Source organism: Mustela putorius, unplaced genomic scaffold (assembly GCF_011764305.1).
Source record: "Mustela putorius furo isolate JIRA1106 unplaced genomic scaffold, ASM1176430v1.1 tig00003899_pilon_pilon_pilon, whole genome shotgun sequence".
Taxonomy (NCBI): Eukaryota; Metazoa; Chordata; class Mammalia; order Carnivora; family Mustelidae; genus Mustela; species Mustela putorius.
In genome coordinates, this window is record NW_025422048.1 from 13,131,153 (window position 1) to 13,151,322 (window position 20,170).

General features: G+C 44.5%; 1 protein-coding gene across 5 annotated transcripts in view; it reads left to right on the top strand.

Moving 5' to 3' along the window:
* FGF13 (fibroblast growth factor 13) overlaps nucleotides 1-20,170 on the top strand; it is a 491,770-nt gene that overhangs the window by 282,522 nt on the left and 189,078 nt on the right. The gene's annotated exons all lie outside the window — the stretch shown is intronic.

A 20,170-nucleotide genomic window follows, 5' to 3' on the forward strand; every position in this document is an offset into this window, starting at 1 on the left:
AAGAACTCTTAAAACTCAGCAACAAAACAAGAAAAATAAAATGGGCATAGGACTTGAAGAGACATTTCTCCAGGGAAGGTACATAATATCTAATAAACACCTGATAAAGTGTTGAACATCATTAGCCATTTGATTAATGCAAATCAAAACCACAATGAGCTACCACTTCATACCCATTAGGAAGGCTATAGTTTTTTTTTAAAGGAAAATAACAAGTGTTTGTGAGGATGTGGAGAAATTGGAACCCTCATGCAATGCTGGTGGGAATATAAAATGGTGCAGCCACTGTGGACGGCAGCTCGGCAGTTCCTCAGAATGTTAAATAGAGACTTACCTTATGACCCAGCGATTATGCTCCAGGTGTATACCCCAAAACACTGAAAACAGGAACACAAACAGATACTCGCATACCGGTGTTTATTTCAGCACTATTCCCAATAGCCAAAAATTGGAAACTACCCAAGTGTCCATCAACAGATGAACGGATAAACAAGATGTGGTGTACCCATGGAGTGGAAGTTCTGATTCATGCCACAACATGGGTTAACCTTGAAAACATCCTGTGATGTGAAACAAGCCAGACACTAAAGAATAAATATTGTGTCATTCCATTTAGGCACATTCGCAGAGACAGAAATGGGGGGGGGATGGGGAGGAGGAGTATGGGGAATTATGGCTGAAGAAGGGTCACAGAGTTTCTGTTTGTGGTGATGAAAACTTTTTTGAACTAGATAGTGGTGATTGTTTCCCAGCACTGTGAAGGTAATTAGTGCCCTGAATTGTACACTTAAAAATGATTAACGTGGCAGGTATTGTGTTCCATATATTTTACCACAATAAAAGAAATGAAGAAAGGAAACCTTTCCTAATTAAAAATAAAGTTACTCCAAAATGGTTACATTATTTAAAGTGAGGTTACTGTGTTTTCAAATCATCTTTTTCCTTCAATGAAGAAAGCTAACCAAAAATGAACTTCTTATAAGAATAGAAAATTTCTCATAAAAAAGAGGCTTTTATAGTTCATACTTTGAATGACTTCACTTCAAGTGGAAGAAATATTACTGATGCTTTAGTCAAGTCCTACTCTATTTAGAAAGTTCTCTTTTGTTGTAATACTTCTGAGGTGAGGAATGCTAAATATTGAGATAATTGTTTTTCTTTATCATGGTAATCTCTGTAGAATGTGTGGAGATCCATCCTAATTACTCTGGTCCATTGCCACAGCCCATTTCCTCAGTCTTAACAATCAAAACCTCACAGGCCATGGCATTGCTGGGCTTCTCTAATCAGGACCTCACAAGGCCATAATCAGGGTGTTGGCTGGGCCACATTTCTCTCTGGAGATCAGCGTCCTCTTCCAAACCTTATGAGATTGTTTGGCAGACTATAATTGTGGCTACAGGACTGAAGTCCCCATTTTCTTACTGGCTATCATCTGGGGGCCATTCTCAGACTCTAGAGATGGCCCAGTGCTCCTTGCCATGAGGCCCCCTTCTAAAGCTGTTCACATGGCAGCTTATTTTCTTCCAGTTATTATTTATTTATTTGTCAGAGAGAGAGAGAGAGAGAGAGAGAGAGTACAAGCAGGGGGAGCAGCAGGCAGAGGGAGAAGCAGTCTTCCCACTGAGCAGGGAGGCCAATGTGGAACTCGAACCCACAACCCGGGGATCATGACCTGAGCCGAAGGCAGATGCTTAACCCACTGAGCCACCCGGGCACCCCAGCAGCTTATGTTTTCAAGACCAGCAAGTGAATCTCTCACTTTTAATGCTTTCGCTTGATTAAGTCATTCCCCACTCCACAATTAATCCCTTTTGATTAATATGATCAACTGACCTGGGACCTGATTTATATCTTAAAAAAATTTTTTTTTAACTTCGGCATCTTCTGTTGGCTGGAAGCACATTGTGGTTTTCACTCGCATTTTAAGGGAGGGGATTAAACAAAGGTGTAACTCATTGGTGGTTACGCTAGCGCCGCATAGAGTTGTCACCCAGCATTAGTAGTAAATGGGGAGAAAGGATTATTCTTTCAGTGAAACAGCAATGTGGCTAGGTCCAAGTTTGGTTGGAGAAATAGCAAGTGGTAATTTTATGTCTCCCAGCTTTCCGCGGTGTGTGTTTGCGTGAGTCAGCGTTCTCCGAAGAAACAGAAACAATAGAATTTATTTGTTAATTATAAGGAATTAGTTCTCACAGTGATGGAGGCTGGCAGGTCGTAAGGTCTACAGGGTGAGTCAGGAGGCTGGACACCCAAGAGAGATAATGGTTCAGTTCCAGTCTGTGTCCTAAAGCCTGAGAACTGGGAAAACCGATGGTGTAGCACACGTCCAAAGGCCTGCGGACGTGAGACCAAGGAAGAGCAAGTGTTTCATTTTGAGTTTGGAGGCAGGAATGAAGCTGAATACTCACCCACTTGAGCGGTCGTCAGGCGGAAGGAGTTCTCCTATACGATGGGGAGGTCAGCCTTTCTGGAACTGATGAGTGAGACCCACCCACATTTGGGAGTGTAATCTTTACTCAGTCTACCAGTTCAAATGTTAATCCCATTTCAAAAACGTCTTCACAGAAAATACAATAATGTTTGGCCAAATATCTGGGCACCCTGTCGCCCAGTCAAGTTGACACATAAAGTTAACCATTGTAGTATTCTTCAGCGATCGATCACATACCATTTTCCCAGACAAGTGGGATTGATCCAATTATCATGGCAATAGGACACATCCAGTTCCAGATTTTTCCAGAAACCTGAGTCGAGGCTGAGGGGCTTTCCTCAGTTTGTCCCCAGCAGCCATTGCTGGAGCACTTTACAAGTCTGGTTAATGTATTTCAGTCTGCATGCCTCCAGGGAGCTTTTGAGGTAAAAGAAGCAAGAGGCACTTGCTTAGGAGCAAAGAGACAAAGTTGAAGCCAGGAACACAGGCAGGAGGCCTTCCTTTCCTGGGGATTTCCAGTGAGGCATGCTTAATGCCTCTTGAACTTGCTTTTGCCACTTGCTCCAATCATTGCAACCACCCTAAATATGGATATCAGAAAGAGAATCATGTTCCTTTTTTGCTCACCATAAATCTGGTAAGGGATTCCCAAAGTGCCCTATGGAGCAGAGGGAAGTATAAAGAAATAGCCTACAGAAAAAAGTTGGTACCCCAAAGTAGCATGTGGGTCAACCCACGATTTTCCCCACTTCCTAAATCTGAGTGTGACGTACCCTGCCCTCAGCCCAAACATTGTGTCTAGGTTGCCATGGCTTGACCTACGGATCTCTTTGCCAACTGGGAACTGACTCAAAGGTATTGTCTCAAAGCTTCTGAGACTATCTCCCATGCATTAAGCTGATGTTTGGAAGTTGTCCCTTAAGCAAGTGTTACGCAAGGACTTTGGGAAACAAGAGAGGAAAGAACTGCTCTGTAGACAACTTTTCAACATTGCTGATTGTGATTCTTCTGCATCTCGTAGGACCTCTAAAGGTGTCTCTTCCACCAGCCAGTAGTTAGAAGCCTCATTGGCTGGGAGAGCTTTTATGTGGAATGTTTTGCCCTGGCTTTGTTGTGTTCAATCTTGAGCTCTCCTTAACTCCACAATTTTGAGAAAGCAGAGGGCCGTCTTCAGAATGATCACCAGGAATTGGTTCCACTCCCCAGCTGACATTTTTCAAGCTCGTGAAGGGTGGCATGGTTTAATTTCTTAGTAATACCAACAGGCACTCCTCAAGTGACGAGGGTTCTTGGCGTGAGTCTAAGTAATGTAGATATTAGAGGCATTTCGAAGGGGACGAGGTGGTAGACAGGCTGTCAGAAACGACAGGGAGATCAGGTTTGGGAAGCTTGTGCTGTCTCCCATGACAGATACTGTGTTCCAGGGAAGTCTAAGAGGAATTAAACCACAGCTGCATTTATGCCTTGCATTAATGTTCCTGTCCCCCCGCACCCCCCGCACCCCCCCACCCTGTGTGACCTGTATTTATCGCTCTCCATCCCTTTCTTGTTGCTTTGAAATGGGACTTTCAATCGAGCTTCCTCTGGGACTATGAGAACCTCATCAACAGCTAGAGATTTCTGTGGCAGCAGCAGATTTATTACTTTTTAAATTCTTTTCACAGGTTTCTTTTTTTTATTGAAGCATAGTTAACACCCAATGCTTTATTGGTTTCGGGTGTACAACATAGTGGTTCATCAAGTCTATATGTTACCCTGGGCTCACCACAAGCATAGCTACCATGGGTCCCCATACAACACACTACAATACCATTGCGCATATTCCCTATGCCCACCCTTTCATCTCTGTGACTTACGTATTCCCTAACTGGAAGACAGTACCTCCCTCTCCCCATCACCCATTTTGCCCATTCCCCTGCCACCTCCCTTTTGCCAATCATCAGTTTGTTCTCTGTGTTCATGGGTCTGTTAACAGAAGGGTTTTTTTTTTCCCTAGGATTTTATTTATTTATTTTAGAGAGAGAGAAGGATCAGGGGGGAGAGGAAGAGGGAGGGGGAGAAGCAGGCTCCCCACTGAACAGGGAGCCCAATGTTGGGTTCGATCCCAGGACCCTGAGATCATGATCTGAGCTGAAGGCAGACATTTAACCAACTGAGCCACCCCAGTGTCCTAGCAGAAGGTTTCTAAATTAACATGGTGACCCATTCCTTCCATCTGTGGAGGGGCAAGCCAGCACTCATGTTTCCCATCCTTTCTGCCTCTTTTTTTCCCTATTCCTCCCTCCTGTTTTTCCTGTTCTACGAGTAGAAGTCTCCTGGTACTGACCCTGTCCACAAAAAACAGTGGTAACCATCGTGAGCCAAATTGGACAGTAGACTTTGACTTTCTTGTAAAGGTTTTAGGACTTGTCCAATACTCTAGAAGCCGTGATTCTAAGTATTCACAAATATTGATGGCATTTTCAGGGAGTGGGGGACACTTTTTCTCCCTCTGTCCAGGTTGGGAACAAATTAAGAAACAAGTCAAAAGAGAAGGGCATATGAAGAACAAAATATCATCTTTATTCTAAATAAATCTGACCCCGGGAGATGAGGTTTTTATCTGTGAAAAGGTGGACATTCTAGTAATGAACCCCATAATTAGATGAATGTACTCAGCTGCGGGCAGCTCTGGACCATAACAGAGTCCCATCTTACCCTACAGTCCTTCACCTGGCATGGACCTCTACCTGCAGAACAGAAGACATACAGGAGCAGAGCAGAATGTGTGCTGTCTGTGTTGAGCTGTCTCCCCAGGAGAAAGAAAAAGGAAAGGGCTAGGCTAGGGCTGCTAGTTTGTCTTTTAAAACCTCACCAGTACCCCTTCCAGAAAAGAGTGAGTGATGGGGCAGAGAGAAGCCATCAGGGTTACAGTAGTGAGTTTCCTATTGAAGAAAATACCAAGAAGACCCTATAACCTCTCCACTCCCACCCTGACCTAAAGCAGTGAAAAGACCTTAAAGATCCTCTGGCCCATTCCATTTGAAGAAATCTAGACCCACACAGATGGGTCTTAGATAGCAAGAGGAGACTCCTAGGCTGGGCTAGGAGTCCAGGCACCTGCGTTCTGAGGTTGTTCGCCCATCAGTCCTCCTCCAGTAGCACCAGAAGTGTTAGGCTTGTTTGGTGGAATCTTTCACATAATGACAGAAGGCAAACAGGTTTATAGAAGAGAAACAAGAATGGCGTGAAGGATCAAGGGACTTGGTTTCTCAAGAATGTTGATTTGCAAGCTGCCCATCACCATCTCCACCACTGCCGTGAATACTCTCCTGCAGTGTCAATGTTTGCTGGGTATGTACTTGACCATATTCTGTAGAGATGCATTTAGTCCAACGAGATGCTGCTGGGGAGAGCTCAGGGTGAAGTGGTGTCCCTCCAAAGTCTGAAGAGCAGAATTAGCTAGTCCACGGTCAATATGTTCCCTCTGGCAGCTGTAGAGTCCATGGAATTACCATTAGCAAAAGGGATCTGTATTAATAGTGTTGTTAGATGTTGCATACTGTTAGATAGAACTTCTTTTTTAAATTCATTTTTTATTGAAGTGTAAGTGACACACAGTGTTTTATTAGTGTCAAGTGTATAATGTAGTGATCCAACAATTCTGGGATAAGGGTAGTGCTCACTGGGATAAGGGTAGTCACTCTTTGTCACCACACGGGGTTACTAGAATATGACTGACTGCATTCCCTGTGCTATACTTTCCATCTCCTTGGCTTATTTTATAACTGGAAGTTCATACCTCTTAACCCCCTCCCCCCACTTTGCCTATCCCCCCACCCATCTCCCCTCTGGCAATTACCAGTTGCTCTGTATTTGAGCCCATTTTTTGTTTGTTTTTTTAGCTTCTACCCATAAGTGAAATCATATGCTGTTTGTTTTTCTCTGACTGCCAGATTTCATTTCACATGATCCTTTCTAGGTCCATCCATGTCATTGCAAATGCAAGATCTTATTCTCTTTATGGTTGAGTAATATTACATATATATAATATATATATATATATATATCATATATATATAATCACTTCTTCTTTATTCTAGATAGAACTTCTGTTCCTAAGAGTCTGTGTTCTTAGGATATGTACCCAGAATCCTTGCCACCTACACCACTAAGTACTAACTATGATCATCTCTTACTTAGATCAGAGAAGTGGCCTCCTAAGCAGTCTCTCTGCTTCTTCTCCCCTGAAATCCCTTCTGTACATGGCAGCAAGAGTGAGCTCTTGAACACCCAAGCCAGATCTCATCCCTCTTCTGCCTGAGAGCAGGCCATGGCTCTCTGGCCCTTGGAAGTCAAGCCAGTTATTATGGCGGCCTTCACGAGCAGGCCTCCCGGTCCTTTGCTGACCTCCTATCACTCCTCCCCTCCTTCTCTCAATTCAGCCACACCCGCCTTCATTTCCTACAAAAACAGCAACTCGTGCTCCTCCCTCAGGGTCTTTGCATTTTGGATCCCTCTACTGAGAATGCTCTCCTCCTAGATCTCTCCGTGGCTCACTGTGTCCCACACTTCTTTTGGGCCTTTGTTCCAACGTCACATTCTCAGTGAGGCTGGGTTATACTCCAGGGACAGAGCTGACACAGCCGATGCTTACCCTGTAAGATTATTTTTCACATATGTGGGTCTAGCAGCAATTCAAAGCAGCTCTCTTCCCATGAGCGACTCAGGGACCCTTGGGGGACTCATCATTCTGATTTGCTTACTGTTTCCCCCCTCATCCATACGTGTAAACTGCATGAGGGCAAGGGTTTGGGTTTACATTTTTTTTCTACTTGCTATATACTGTATGCACTGACTAGTGATGCCTGGCTTAGAGTAGGTTCCCAATAAGTATTTGTTGAAAGAATATTGAAAGGTAATATTATGGAGGGAATAGAAAGTGAAAAGGCCATAGGAAGCATCTTTGGGCATATGTTTTCTTCTCAGGCTGAAGATAAAGATACGTCAGTACCATATATAATATTTGATTACTGTTATTTTTTTAAGATTTTATTTATTTATTTGACAGACAGAGATCACTAGTAGGCAGAGAGGCAGGCAGAGAGAGAGGGGGAGGCAGGCTCCCCACTGAGCAGAGAGCCCGATGCGAGGCTGGATCCCAGGACCCTGGGATCATGACCGGAGCTGAAGGCAGAGACTTAACCCACTGAGCCACCCAGGCACCCCTTGATTACTGTTATTAAAATAACCATAGAAGGGTTTATGAGCTGTAAACTTGAGTTAGTTTTTCGGCATTAAACTTTAGATACCGTACTAGTTTTCTATTTACGCCATGACAAATTATCACAGACTTAGCGGCTTAAGCAATGTAAGGTTTGTATCATGTAATTCTGTAGGTCAGAAGGGAGACGCACATCTCTGGGCCTTGGCATGGCTGCATGCCTTTCCGGAGGTTCTAAAGGAGGATCTGTCCTCTTGCTCTTTGGGGTTCTTAGCAGGGTTCAGTTCCTGGTAGCACGGAGATCCCAGTGTCCTGCTAGGTGGGTTCTACAGGCTTCTAAAAGCTACGTGGATTCCTTAGCTCAGTATTGAAAGCCCGCAACAGTAGGCTGGGACCTCTTGCACTTTGAACCTGTCGTGCCTCTTCTTTTTCATTTCTCTGCCCCATTCTTCTGCCTCCTTCTTTTGATCTTAAGAGCTCCTTTGATTCCCCCTGGAGCCACCTGGATAATCTAAGCTTCTCTCCAGCTACACATCCACTGCTTAGCAACCTTAATTTCATCTGCTGCTTTAAGGTGACGTAGTCACAGATTCTAGGGATTAGGATGTGGACATCTTGGAGGGGCCGTTATCCTGCCTACTTGGTGTATGAATGATTATCAGATACGGTATTGCGAGGAAGAATATAGGCTGTAGAGACATGAAGACCTGGGTTTGAATCCCACTCTGCATCTTGATAGCTGGGTTATCCTGGACATGTTCCTTAACCTCTATGACATTGAGTTTCCTCTGTGGCAGGTGGGGACAATAAAGATACTTGTCTCGTGGGGTTGTTGTGGATGTTAGAAATGTATGTGACTCATTTCCGGGTGGCTCCGTGGGTTAAAGCCTCTGCTTTCGGCTCAGGTCATGATCCCGGGGTCCTGGGATCGAGCCCCACATCCGGCTCTCTGCGCAGCAGGGAGCCTGCTTCCCCCACTCTCTCTCTGCCTGCCTCTCTGCCTACTTGTGAGTTCTGTCAAATAAATAAAAAATCTTTTAAAAAAGAGAAATGTATTGGAAAGTGGGTAGTAGACACCAGGCACTCTATTTGACTCCTTTAAAAAATATACTGTACGTACTCCTAATGTTTTACCCCACTGAGCCACCCAGGCGCCGCGTACTCCTAATGTTTTAAATGTGAGCACCAGACCCAGCTTGGAGCCCCCCGTCCGAAGACCTTACTTTGAAAAGGATGGAGCGCACTGAGTGCTCTTTTGTTAAAACCTTACTTTCCCAGCTGGGTTTATAGGGAAGGAGGAGGAAGTTTAAGCTAAGTGTTTATGATTCATTTACACCTAAATCATTAAATGCTATTTTAAGGACATTTGATGGCTTGAGGCTTTTAAAATAATTGTAATGCCTTTTTCTTAAACAGAAATGCTGCCAAGAGTAAACAAACTCAAATACCATGTGCTTCAAAATTCCTCTCAAACAAATTGAGAGTGGGTTCTAACCTGGCACGATATCTTCTCCCATCTGTAATTCCTACAGGGACAGCCCTCCTGAGAAGAAACACCAGCTCTATTTACTGAATGGGGAGTCAGAGACTGTGGCAGGCAGAGTGCAAAGAAAAGCGCTCATTGAATAGGAATGTCGCTTTTTTAGAATTATTTCCTGGATCTTGGCTATTGTCATTGGGAACTTTGTTGTCATGCTTTCCATTAGCTAAAAATGTGCCTCGAAGGGGCCCCTGGGTGGCTCAGTCCATTAAGCTACTGTCTTGGGCTCAGGTCATGATCCTGGAGTTTCGGGATCGAGTCTGTATCAGGGTCCCTGCTCAGCGGGGAGTCTGCTTCTCCCTCTGACCCTCCCCCTTCTCATGCTCTCTTTCTCTCAAATAAAGTCTTTTTAAAGTTTTTTTTTTAAAAAATGTGTGTCTTACAACCACCTAAAGGGTAAGAATTCTTCTACAGCATTTCCTGGAATTGTCAAAGACCCTTTGAACTTGCAGGCTAATGAACATGACATTGCAGCTGAACTGAACTGACTGTCTTTTCGTGAGCATGACTACAGTTTGTGACTAACTAGGGAGAGAAGGAGGTAATCAGTGCATATTTTAAATGAAACAAGACCTGCCAGGACTCACATCTTGATCAGCTGGAGGAGATTTTTCCTGCCCTCGTGCCTGGGCCTTCTTTCTCCTTTATTGTTTTTCAAATCACAGGCACAGCCACACTCCGTAGACTGCCAGGTAGCGCACTGCCGCGATGACATACACGTTTTTTATTGTTTCAGAGAAGTGGTTTTTCTAGATCAGCCCAGATGTTGGTATTTGCTGTATGGTTCCTGCCGAAGGGTTAGTCACGACAGGCTGCTAATGGACTTGAGTGAACTTCCATCCATGTCCCCTTGGTGGAAGGAGCGCCAATAGGTGATAGAGGCATATGCGACCACAGAACACTAGCAAGCAGGGGAAATAAGGGAACCCTCTTGGCTTGAAAATAAGGGTACTATTCCCTGACTAAGAAAGTACAATGAGTTTGCTACTTAGATATCTTTTGGGGCGATATAGGGAGAGGTAGCGGTGCATTTGATGGCATTCATCCCTCTCCCAGTCGTTATTTTCAAGCTGCATTACAATATTGTTTTTCAGTTATGATCACTAGGACCAAGGAATTCCTGGCTCTCAAGAGAGCCTGGAAAGTGGGGTTTCCTAAACTCTAAAGACATCCACGGAGACTTGGAGCCACCATGAGATTCTTATCAGAGATTCGCTTTCAAAACATGAAGTAAGAACATGAGGGAGATGATGACAGTGAGTAGGGCAGGACTCTTGAGGCACCCCATGGGAAGAAGTATGGTGTCACTGAGCACATTTCCTAGGAGGACATGGGCGCTGTGCTTGAGAGTGTGTTCTCTTGTATACTGGTGAGGAGACCCCAGTCATCTGAGATTTAATGCTCCAAAAATGGGAAAGACTGAGAGGTGAAAATAGGCTTTCTATAGCCATTTAGCCGGTGCTGTTGCCCAAAAAGGTCTTAAGATCAAAAGTTGAGATTTCAGGCTGTTGCTATGGGTGGCCATAACATCATTTTGTGAGCCTAAGCCAAACTCCTGGACTAACGTTTATTAAAAGCAAAGGCTATTAATAGCAAAGCCTCTGACAGATAGACAGACACACACACAGGGCAAGGCTGGCTGGAACAAACATGCATCAGACCATGAGTTACATGGGAACCGTCCCCTTAGCTTATTGTGTCTGAAGGGAAAGGCCACTTATTGAATGATGCCCTTGCCTCGCTATTTAGGCATGGAGGGAGAGGCAGAATTTGATGCAAAAGCGATGTATGGCATCTGCAGTGCAGCCATTTTTACAGGCTGCCTAGAGATTCAGTCTCTCTCTCTCTCTCTTTTTAAAGATTTTATTTATTTATTTATTTGACAAACAGAGATCACAAGTAGGCAGAGAGGCAGGCAGAGAGAGAGGAAGGGAAGCAGGCTCCCCGCTGAGCAGAGAGCCCAAGGCGGGGCTCGATCCCAGGACCTTGGTATCATGACGGAGCTGAAGGCTGAGGCTTTAACCCACTGAGCCACCCAAGTGCCCCTATTTTTTTTTTTTTAAGATTGTGTTTATTTGAGAGAGAGGGAGTGGGAGAGAGAATCCGAAGCAGACTCCATGCAGAGCACGGAGACCAGCGTGGGGCTCGGTCCCACACCTGGGAGATCATGAGCTGAGCTGATACTAGGACTTGGACGCTCAACAGACTGAGATACCCAGGCGCCCTTAGGGTTTCGGTCTTTAAGACACTGTGGCCAGAAGCACTCTGCTTTAAAAACAAGATGAGTGAGACCAAATAAAATGTTTCAGTGAAGCCAGTCTCAATTAAACATTTTTGAGAAATGCCAGTGTCATTCCAGAAGAAATACCATTTGTCAGTTTACTGCTCTGTGAGGGGTACAGCCATTTTTTTTTCCCTCTTGTGGGCCAATCCCCCTATTTTGGTTAGAAAACTAAAATGAAGGTTGTGTGAAGCCTTATGGAGACTAGCAAGAATGTAGGTGGTTGACGTGTTTTGCTTGGGAAAGGCACTTCCTCGTTGACTTGAATTCCACCTCAGTTGATACTCAGGGAGGACTTTGTGCATACAGAATCCCTAAAGAGGGCTAGGCGTTGTGCTGGTTTCTTCCACACACATCATCTCTTTTAATTCTTACAACAGTCCTGTTGACCACTGTGATTCAGTTTGGTCACCTGTAAAAGATGGAAACGGACAAGCTCAAGGTCATGGCAGAGGTGGCAGGGGTTTCCCGAGTCTCAAGCTCTTTCCTCTGTCCCATGGCAGAGTTGCCATGATTATACATTGAAGTGCTGCCAAATTGTTGTTTGGCTTCAGGAGAGAAGGGAACGAACCCAGACAGAGTCCCCACTGTGCACCAGCCACTGTTCTAGGTATGTCTCACCTTCAGGGTGCCCAGTGGTCACCTCAGAATGTTCTGTAATGACATATTCTGATTTTGTTGGTGTGAACTTGGCAAGGCTAAGAGTCTGCATTTCTAGCAAGCTTTTATGTGATATGGTACTGCTGGTTCAGGGCCCTCCTTTAAGAACAGCTAGGATTTGAAACCAGGACGGATTGATTGTAAGACCTTTGCCAGTACACCCTGCCACATTCTCTAAGGCTTTTGAAACTTACTCCTTGAGTGACCCATTTGTATTCCTTACTTAATTAAGGGGCCTAGCACTTGAAATCTCTCCTTTCTTTAGAGCTCTTCCTTCTATGCTCAGGAAAACATCTTCATAGTCAATCGTGCTTACACTTGTGGCTTTAATTTTTCTCTTGTTCCCTCAATTAGACACATTGGTTTGCCATCCAGCTGAACCTTAGAAACACCTGAGAAGCTTCTTAAGGCCTACCAAGACTCATACCCCACTATGAGACCAATTGAATGAGAATCTCTAGAGGTGAGCATTTTATAAAAGCTTCCCAGGTGATTCTGGTTCTGCAGCTAGGGTGGAGAATCCCTGAATTACAGGGTTCAAGGAAGCAATTTCTGGGAAATGTAGCCCAAATTCCTTATTGTGTGTTGTCATGAAAGAATGACCAGTGTATTTAACCAATCACCAACAAAGTTCCTGACAAATTCTTGGCTCCATTTTGTTTTGTGACTGTGAGCTTAGACTGTACTACGGATGAGACTGTAGCCTATGTAAACTTGGAAATACTGTGTGGACCCCGAGGATGAGGAGTTCAGGAGGAAGGACTAGGGTATCAAGACAAAGCATCATGGGCTGGCTTCAGGCAAAGACACATGGTCTCACTAGCCCTAGACATGGACCTTGAGGGGTGTTAATAAGAATAGAGCTTGGTTTGACTCAGTTCAACAAAACTGGCTGGTGAGAGAGTCCTATCGAAAAAATCATATGAACAGAGGGCAGGGGTGGATTAACGCTATGGTAGAGTTGTGGACAAACCACCATAGAACAAGCTCACGCTGGAACAGGGCTGCTACGTGGGGATGTGGACAGCTGTACAGTTTTGTAAGTGGCAACGCTGGGCTGAGATATGGAAAGAAATGGGAATAGTAAGATGACTAGAGGCCAGAGCCTGCTCTTCAAGGAGAAAAGAGCACTTTTCACTGGGGATAGTGCAGAAAGGCTCGCAACCCTAGTTGTGCCCTTGATTCAGCTGAGGAGCTTGGAAACCTACCAGGGCTCTGGCCCAGCCTGCAGATTCTGGCTTAATTGATCTGCTCTGGCACCATGGGTATCTTACTTTGTCAAAGCTCCCCAAAGCTCCTGCTCCACCACAGCTGAGAACCGCTGGTTCAGACTGTGTTTGCACTGGGCTGAGGACAATGCAGTTGGCTGGGAGAGGGAAACCAACAGCTGGGGCTGTCGTTCTCCACATGTGGTCCTTGCCCAGCAGGCGCAGCCCTTAGGGACTTGTTAGAGATGCCAGAACTTATGCTCCAGTCCTGACCACCTCAGTCAGAAACTCGGAGGGAGGGGCCCCAGCCGCCTGTGTCTCCACGAGCTTTCTAGAGGAGTACGACAGCCGCTTCAGTTTGGCTGGGACTTGGACAGGGTGCATGGCAGGGGGATGCAAGGACATAAAGCTGGACGACATGCAAGGAACAGGCTGGTGTCAGCTCCTTGAATTGTGCCATTGAGATGGGCAGCAAGGCCAGTAAGCTCAGGTGGAGGGTATTTCTCTGTGGTCTCGCTATTCCTCGTGTGCTCAGAATGGCAGCAGGGATAAACCAAAGGCCATTCATGCAGGGGCACAGGACCTCCGAAGGCATACTCTGCTCTGCTGGTGGAAGCTGCCACTTTTCTTGTGAATGGACTCGTTTCTGTCTTCAGTAGGAGGATGCATCCTCCCTGGTGACTTGGGCCTTTAGAAGAGGGAAATGCCAGGCTTCAGGAAAGCTTCCTGGATAAGGTCAGAAAGGGTTTCCCAGCCTGCCTTCTTACCTCTCACCCCTGCCAGGTCTTTGGTTGGCCGGGCCCCACCTGTTTTTCCCAACAGGTCCTGAGGATGCTTGCCTTTGGTGCTGCCCTGTGTCATCGTTCATGGGACAAAGCCTTTGCCTTAGGCTGAGTAATGACCCCACCGATGTGTAGCAGTCATGCTTTAGATCTCGCCAAAGACTTTCTGTTGCCTAGGTGATTGGCATGCTCCCCGGCGCATTTTCCTCTCTTTCTGGTCTGGACTGACTGGGGTAGTATTCCTTCCCCAAATGGAACAGCTGGGTCCTTGCAGGCCGCCGAGCATCTCCATGGGTCACAGTGGGACTTCCAGGATTGACGCTTATTCTTTACAAAGAGTTTTCTAAACCAGAGGGACTTTACCCATCCTCAAGTCCAGCGATTCTCAGCTAAGGTGATTTTGCCTTCATCCTGCTAGGGAGAGGCATTTGGCACTATCCGGAGACAGTTTGGGTGATCACAACTTGGCTGGGGCAGGGTGGGGGAGGGTGCTCCAGACACCAGTGGGGTAGAGGCCAGGAGCGCTGCTACACATCCTTTGGTGCACAGAGAAGCCTCTCAAAACAAAGAATTATCTAGCCCCGAAGAAACTGGCCTAGGACCCATCACTTATTTTTGAAATGGGAAGTTTGAAGTTCAGAGGTGAAGTGGCATTCCAGAGGTCACCCAGAAGGAACGTCATGAGACAGAGCTGGTGGGGGGCGTGGGAGGGTTCTGGTTTACTAACTGCCACAGTGCCATGCTCAGTGGTGTCGTCTCTGCCCCAGACAGCCTTTCTTCCGAGACTGCTACTGCTGTGTGCTTGCCAGCGGCCAGACAATGTGCAGGCGGAACCCCTTCCATTTACGAAGCCACCTTCTTAGCACACGCTTTCAGTGGAGGCATGTTTATCCCCAGAAGGGAGTGATCTTATGTGTGCAAAGAATTGTGGGCCATTAGGGAAAGAGCAAAGATGATGTCAAAAGACGTGTTTCTTGCCTTCTGGGAGCTTACATTCAAGTTGTGAAGGAAAGACATATATATATGAAAATAATTATCAACTTAAGGTTTTAGTAAAAGCCTATAATGATAACCAAAAATCTGTAGAGTGATAAATGAGACAGTGTTCCTGCCTGAGAGAGCTTGTGTTCTTGTGGGGAGAGTGAGATGAAACACATGCATATGTGCATACGTACATGCATGCACTTAAAAATTACAGTTGTGGGGGCGCCTGGGTGGCTCAGTGAGTTAATCCGCTGCCTTTGGCTCAGGTCATGATCTCAGGGTCTTGGGATCAAGTCCCACATCCGGCTCTCTGCTCAGCAGGGAGCCTGCTTCCCTTTCTCTCTCTCTGCCTGCCTCTCTGCCTACTTGAGATCTCTCTCTGTCAAATAAATAAAATATTTTAAAAAAATTACAGCTGTGGCAAGTACAGACCTACCTATGGTAGTTGAGAAGACATGTCTGAGGAGGTGAAATTTAAGTAGAGCCTGGAAGGACATAGAGCAGGAGTCATGGTGAACAAGTGTAAAGCCTTCAGGCAGGAAAAAGCTGCCATATTGAAGACACTAATGGAAGAATCTAGTGTGAGTAGGAAGAAGAGAGGCATTGATGGAATTGAGGAAAAGGGAAGCTACCATGATAGAGAGTCCACATTTCATTCTATCAGGAAAAGAACAAAACAGCCGAATAAACAAAAATTGGAGGAAGTCCTAATCATGGTTGAGAGGGCTGGATGGAGATGGGGGAGGTTGCCAAGAAGAAGGGAACTGAAATTTCTAGAAGGATTTTAAAGTTATTTTTATGTTGATTATTAGTATTGGATTCTGTTAAGAGAATTACTTAAGTTACTCATTTACATTTACACCTGCCATCTTGATCGTATCTGCTGTAGCAGTAAAGTTCAAATATCATATACAGATAAGTAATAGATGATTAGTCAGAAGGCAAAATGGAGGTCTTGAGGTAATATCCTGTGGCTGAATATACTTTTCAACATGACAGGTGCTCAGTGACATGGAAGAGTAATTTGTTCCAATTACTTGATTTTCTTCTTACGTTTTTCTCATTATGCAAGGACATTTGATAATGTGTGTACTTTGCCACATTTTCTGATTCATAGGTGTTTTATGTATTTGTTTCTTGGAGTCACTTATATATGTCTAATAACTTTGATTGGTAGCTCCAATCATTTCATTTCCATCGCTCTGGTGATCTCAGATTTGCTGTGATTTAAAATCATGTATCATTAATTATGTTGAGTCATCTCTTGAAGAGTTCATTTTAAAGCAAAAAACAGCATCATCAAATAATTGGGGGCTTGTTAACTGTTTCCAGCTTGAAGCCAGCAAACCTCACGAATCCCAGGGGCCTGGTGAGGGAGCAGGTGCATACGTGGCATTATCTAAATGGTCTCCTAGTCTGTGTCTGGTTGCTTTTCTGTCTTTGAATGACGGAACTTTGTTGGAGGCAGGGGTGATCTTTTAAGCTAAGTCATGCTGAAGAGTTTTTTAATATACAGCGTTGGTGCAGAGTGGTCTTACTTTAGATTTGCTGGTAAACACACTGAAATCCTGGTTTCCAGGCTGGGCTTTTCCAATAACTCTGTGACATGACAAGGTATGTCCCCTTCTTGAGCTTTATTTCCTTATGCTCTAAGGCAAAGAGGTTGCACTTAGTAATCTCTCAAGAAATTTTGTTTGGAATGACATGGAGGATGATGTTGGGGGTGTTTGTGATACTACTAAATATTTGTATTTATTGGTAAAAGTTATAGAGTAAAACAACTGGATTTTTTTTTTAAATAGGGATAAAGGTAGGTACATTACATTGGGATTATAGGTACATTACATTGGGATTATTTTTTTTAAAGATTTTATTTATTTGACAGACAGAGATCACAAGTAGGCAGAGAGGCAGGCAGAGAGAGAGGGGGAAGCAGGCTCCCCACCAAGCAGAGAGCCTGATGCAGGGCTCGATCCCAGGACCCTGGGATCATGACCTAAGCTGAAGGCAGAGGTTTAAACCCATGGAGCCACCCAGGCGCCCCACATTGGGATTATTTTTTTTTTATCAGTGATTCAGTTTTACTAGAGATCATTGCTTACTCTATGTTCAGTTGTAAATGTGAATACTGTATCTCTGTGAACATGAGTAGCTTAGGCTTAGGTCATCAGGCTTAGGCTTAAAGCCCCTTCCCTTGCCATAACTGCCTCATCTTACCCCTGTCCTTGATCTTGGTGATCGCTGAGAGACCTAGAGGAGAGTGGGGCTGGTTTAGTGCCAATCCAGTGATGCCGTTGGGAGACCCAATTCTTGATGCAGACTTGCCCACCCAAATGGTTAGTCAATAGAACACCTTTTATAACAGGCCCCAGTTCTTTCATAAATTGTGCTCATAACTATCAACCCTCTCCCCTAAAGTCACTTATTCTTGTCACTTCCATGTCTGAGTATGCCACCTGATAGTGTCTGCGTGTCTGGATGTGTGGATTTGCATGTGTGCTCTTGTCTTCTCCCAACTCTTGACCATTCCTGTGGGACTTTGCAATCCCTAGGAGGTGGGTTGGGTGATCAAGGCCAAAGGCACTGACTATGTGGGTGCAATTTTCCAAAAGAGGCCTACCTTCCGGTAGCCGTTGTCATGGGGCTCAGCAACCTTCCTCAAAACATGGGGCCTCATGGTCCAGAAATCAACCATGAGCCACTGTTACGGTCTTATTTGTCTGGAAGAGTCAAGTTGAGCCTCTTAAACTGGAGGAGGCTTCATGAAAATCCATCGTCTCCCTAATCACCGGAGTCGTTTGTCTCCCTCCAAGATTGGATAAATCTGTTGTTGGGGAGGGCAGCAGGAGTCATTGCATAAATGTGGACAAATGGCTCAAATGAACAGAAGGAGGAGTGATTTTTGTAGGATAGAGGTCACGTGCAAGAAGGCAATGCACTAGAAGGAGAAAAATGGCAGAAAACATTGGACTAAGCCAAAGGAAAGAAGAATTACATTCTTTTTTCCTGTTTTGATGAGCTGGCTACTTTATAGAACTAATATTCCCTGAAAGCTTTGCATCCTCATGCCTTTTTTAGAGAAGCTGAATTCAGGTGCCCACCTGCCCTAGCGCTGGGGTCCTGTTGGAAGTGTCCTCCCAATCCTGTTGCTGCCATTGCACATAGAGCCAATGTCTTATCTGAGGGAGCCCTGGGAATAAATGAGTTTGATATAATAGTTCTAATTTTTCATGTAGAATATCCTCAAGTTCAGAAATTTTATAGACCCAAGTGAGGTGTTGCCTATACAATGTCACTTCTGGTTAAACAGTCCACAGTGTTTCTAGCTCTTGTGTTAATGTGACACCAAGCCATTGATAGATTGGCTTTTTTTCTCTTTTGCCAGAACTGACTGATGGTTAAGGTTGAGTAGAGACAGCCTGACCCAAAGCTGAGCCATTAACTCCCAGATGTTCACAATTTCTAAGGAAATGTTGTATGCCTGTGGGTATTATTCACATGGCTTCTTAAATGCTCTCATCTTGGCACCTTTTGCACTTGCTGAATTCAATTTTAAGAAAGAACAGGAGAGAGAATTTTGTGGAAAGCAATTATCCTGCACTTTTGTGACCTTCATGCTTTCCCCATCATGATGAATTTAGGGGCTGGTTCTTGTATCGGTCAGCATGTCCCTTTTATTAGAATTTTGTTGTATGTTACAGATAACCAGTTGTATCTAATTAAACAATAATGATGGCAGTGCAAGGCATTTTCTGGGAATTAATGACCAGCTGGAAAGAGCTGATGGCTAGAGAGTCAGCAGAAGGCTATTAGCTTCAGTTGGCCATTAATCTCCAACAATGCCCATTTGTGACGTCATTGTTGCTATCGAAAAATGAGAGTGGAAGATAATTTCCTGATGTTTATTGTGAGCTTCTGATGATAGGTTCCCTGTGTATTATCAAAAAAGTTATTCTTTTCTTCTTAATCCGCCAATTGTCCTTTCCTCTTAAAATATGTTTCTTATACATAGTGCGTGAAAATGAAATTTCTTAGCTTCTAGATAATCATGGGAGTTTCTTTTTTTAAAGAGTTCCAAGTTTGGGAGGTTTTCTTTAAATATTTTGGATGGTAAAACCAGAATTGGTCTTCAGCTGTGATGCTGGAATTTGATAAGTGTCTGTATTATCCTAACTCTCTGCTCATAGCAGGAAATGGTTGCAAATGTTTTGAATAGCAGCTGTTGCTAGCAGAGATGTGCGTTTCACAACGAGATTCTATGGAGTTCTAGTCACATTCCTAGTAGATGAAGGGGACTCTCTGCCAGGAAAAACTGTGGTGGTGTGCCTATATAATATTTTTGATTACTGCTGCTGAAGGCTAGAGGAAAATAGAGAGCTGGCTAAAATATTCATCACCTTCTTGCATAATTTAATGACTTATAAAGGAAGACAGCAGTTCCACATACAAGCCATCTATCAAGAACTTGTTCTGAACTCATAATGCTAATTTCAAAGTTTTGTTGGGTTTTCTACCATTTTTTTTTACCCCAACACAAAAGAAAGTTCTTAAAAGGTCATTAAAATCCCAGCCAATGAGCTGGGAATGTTTTGCCAAATGCAGAAGCTTCAGGTCCCACCAGATTTCTACCATAAGCTGTTTATATTTTACAAACACCACAGGGTTCTTCTGCCAATGGGAAAGTTGCTGGTGGTATCAGTCCTTCTAAATGCATGCTAAGTGTATGCATTTGGGGGTGTAGGATGAGTCAGCATGCCATTAATCACAGCTTTAGAAGACACTGACTCACTCTTGGCAAAATGGAATGGCCTCATTGGGAAGGGTGTGAAAGAGAAAAAAAAATCCACTCTGGGGTCAGTTCCCTGTTTCTGCAAATGCAGATTGAATTTGCACACCCCAACCCCTCTTGGTGGGTGGTTTTTAGGCTGAAAAGTGTTGCGGTAGGGACCCTTTCAAATCAGACCTCGTGTTTTTACAGGGAGAAAGTGCTTAGACATTCACAATCTTGCTTAGGAAATGCAGAAAGGATCTGGAAAGAAAAAACAAGCTGAGAGGGGCTGGGCATCTATCTAAGGCCA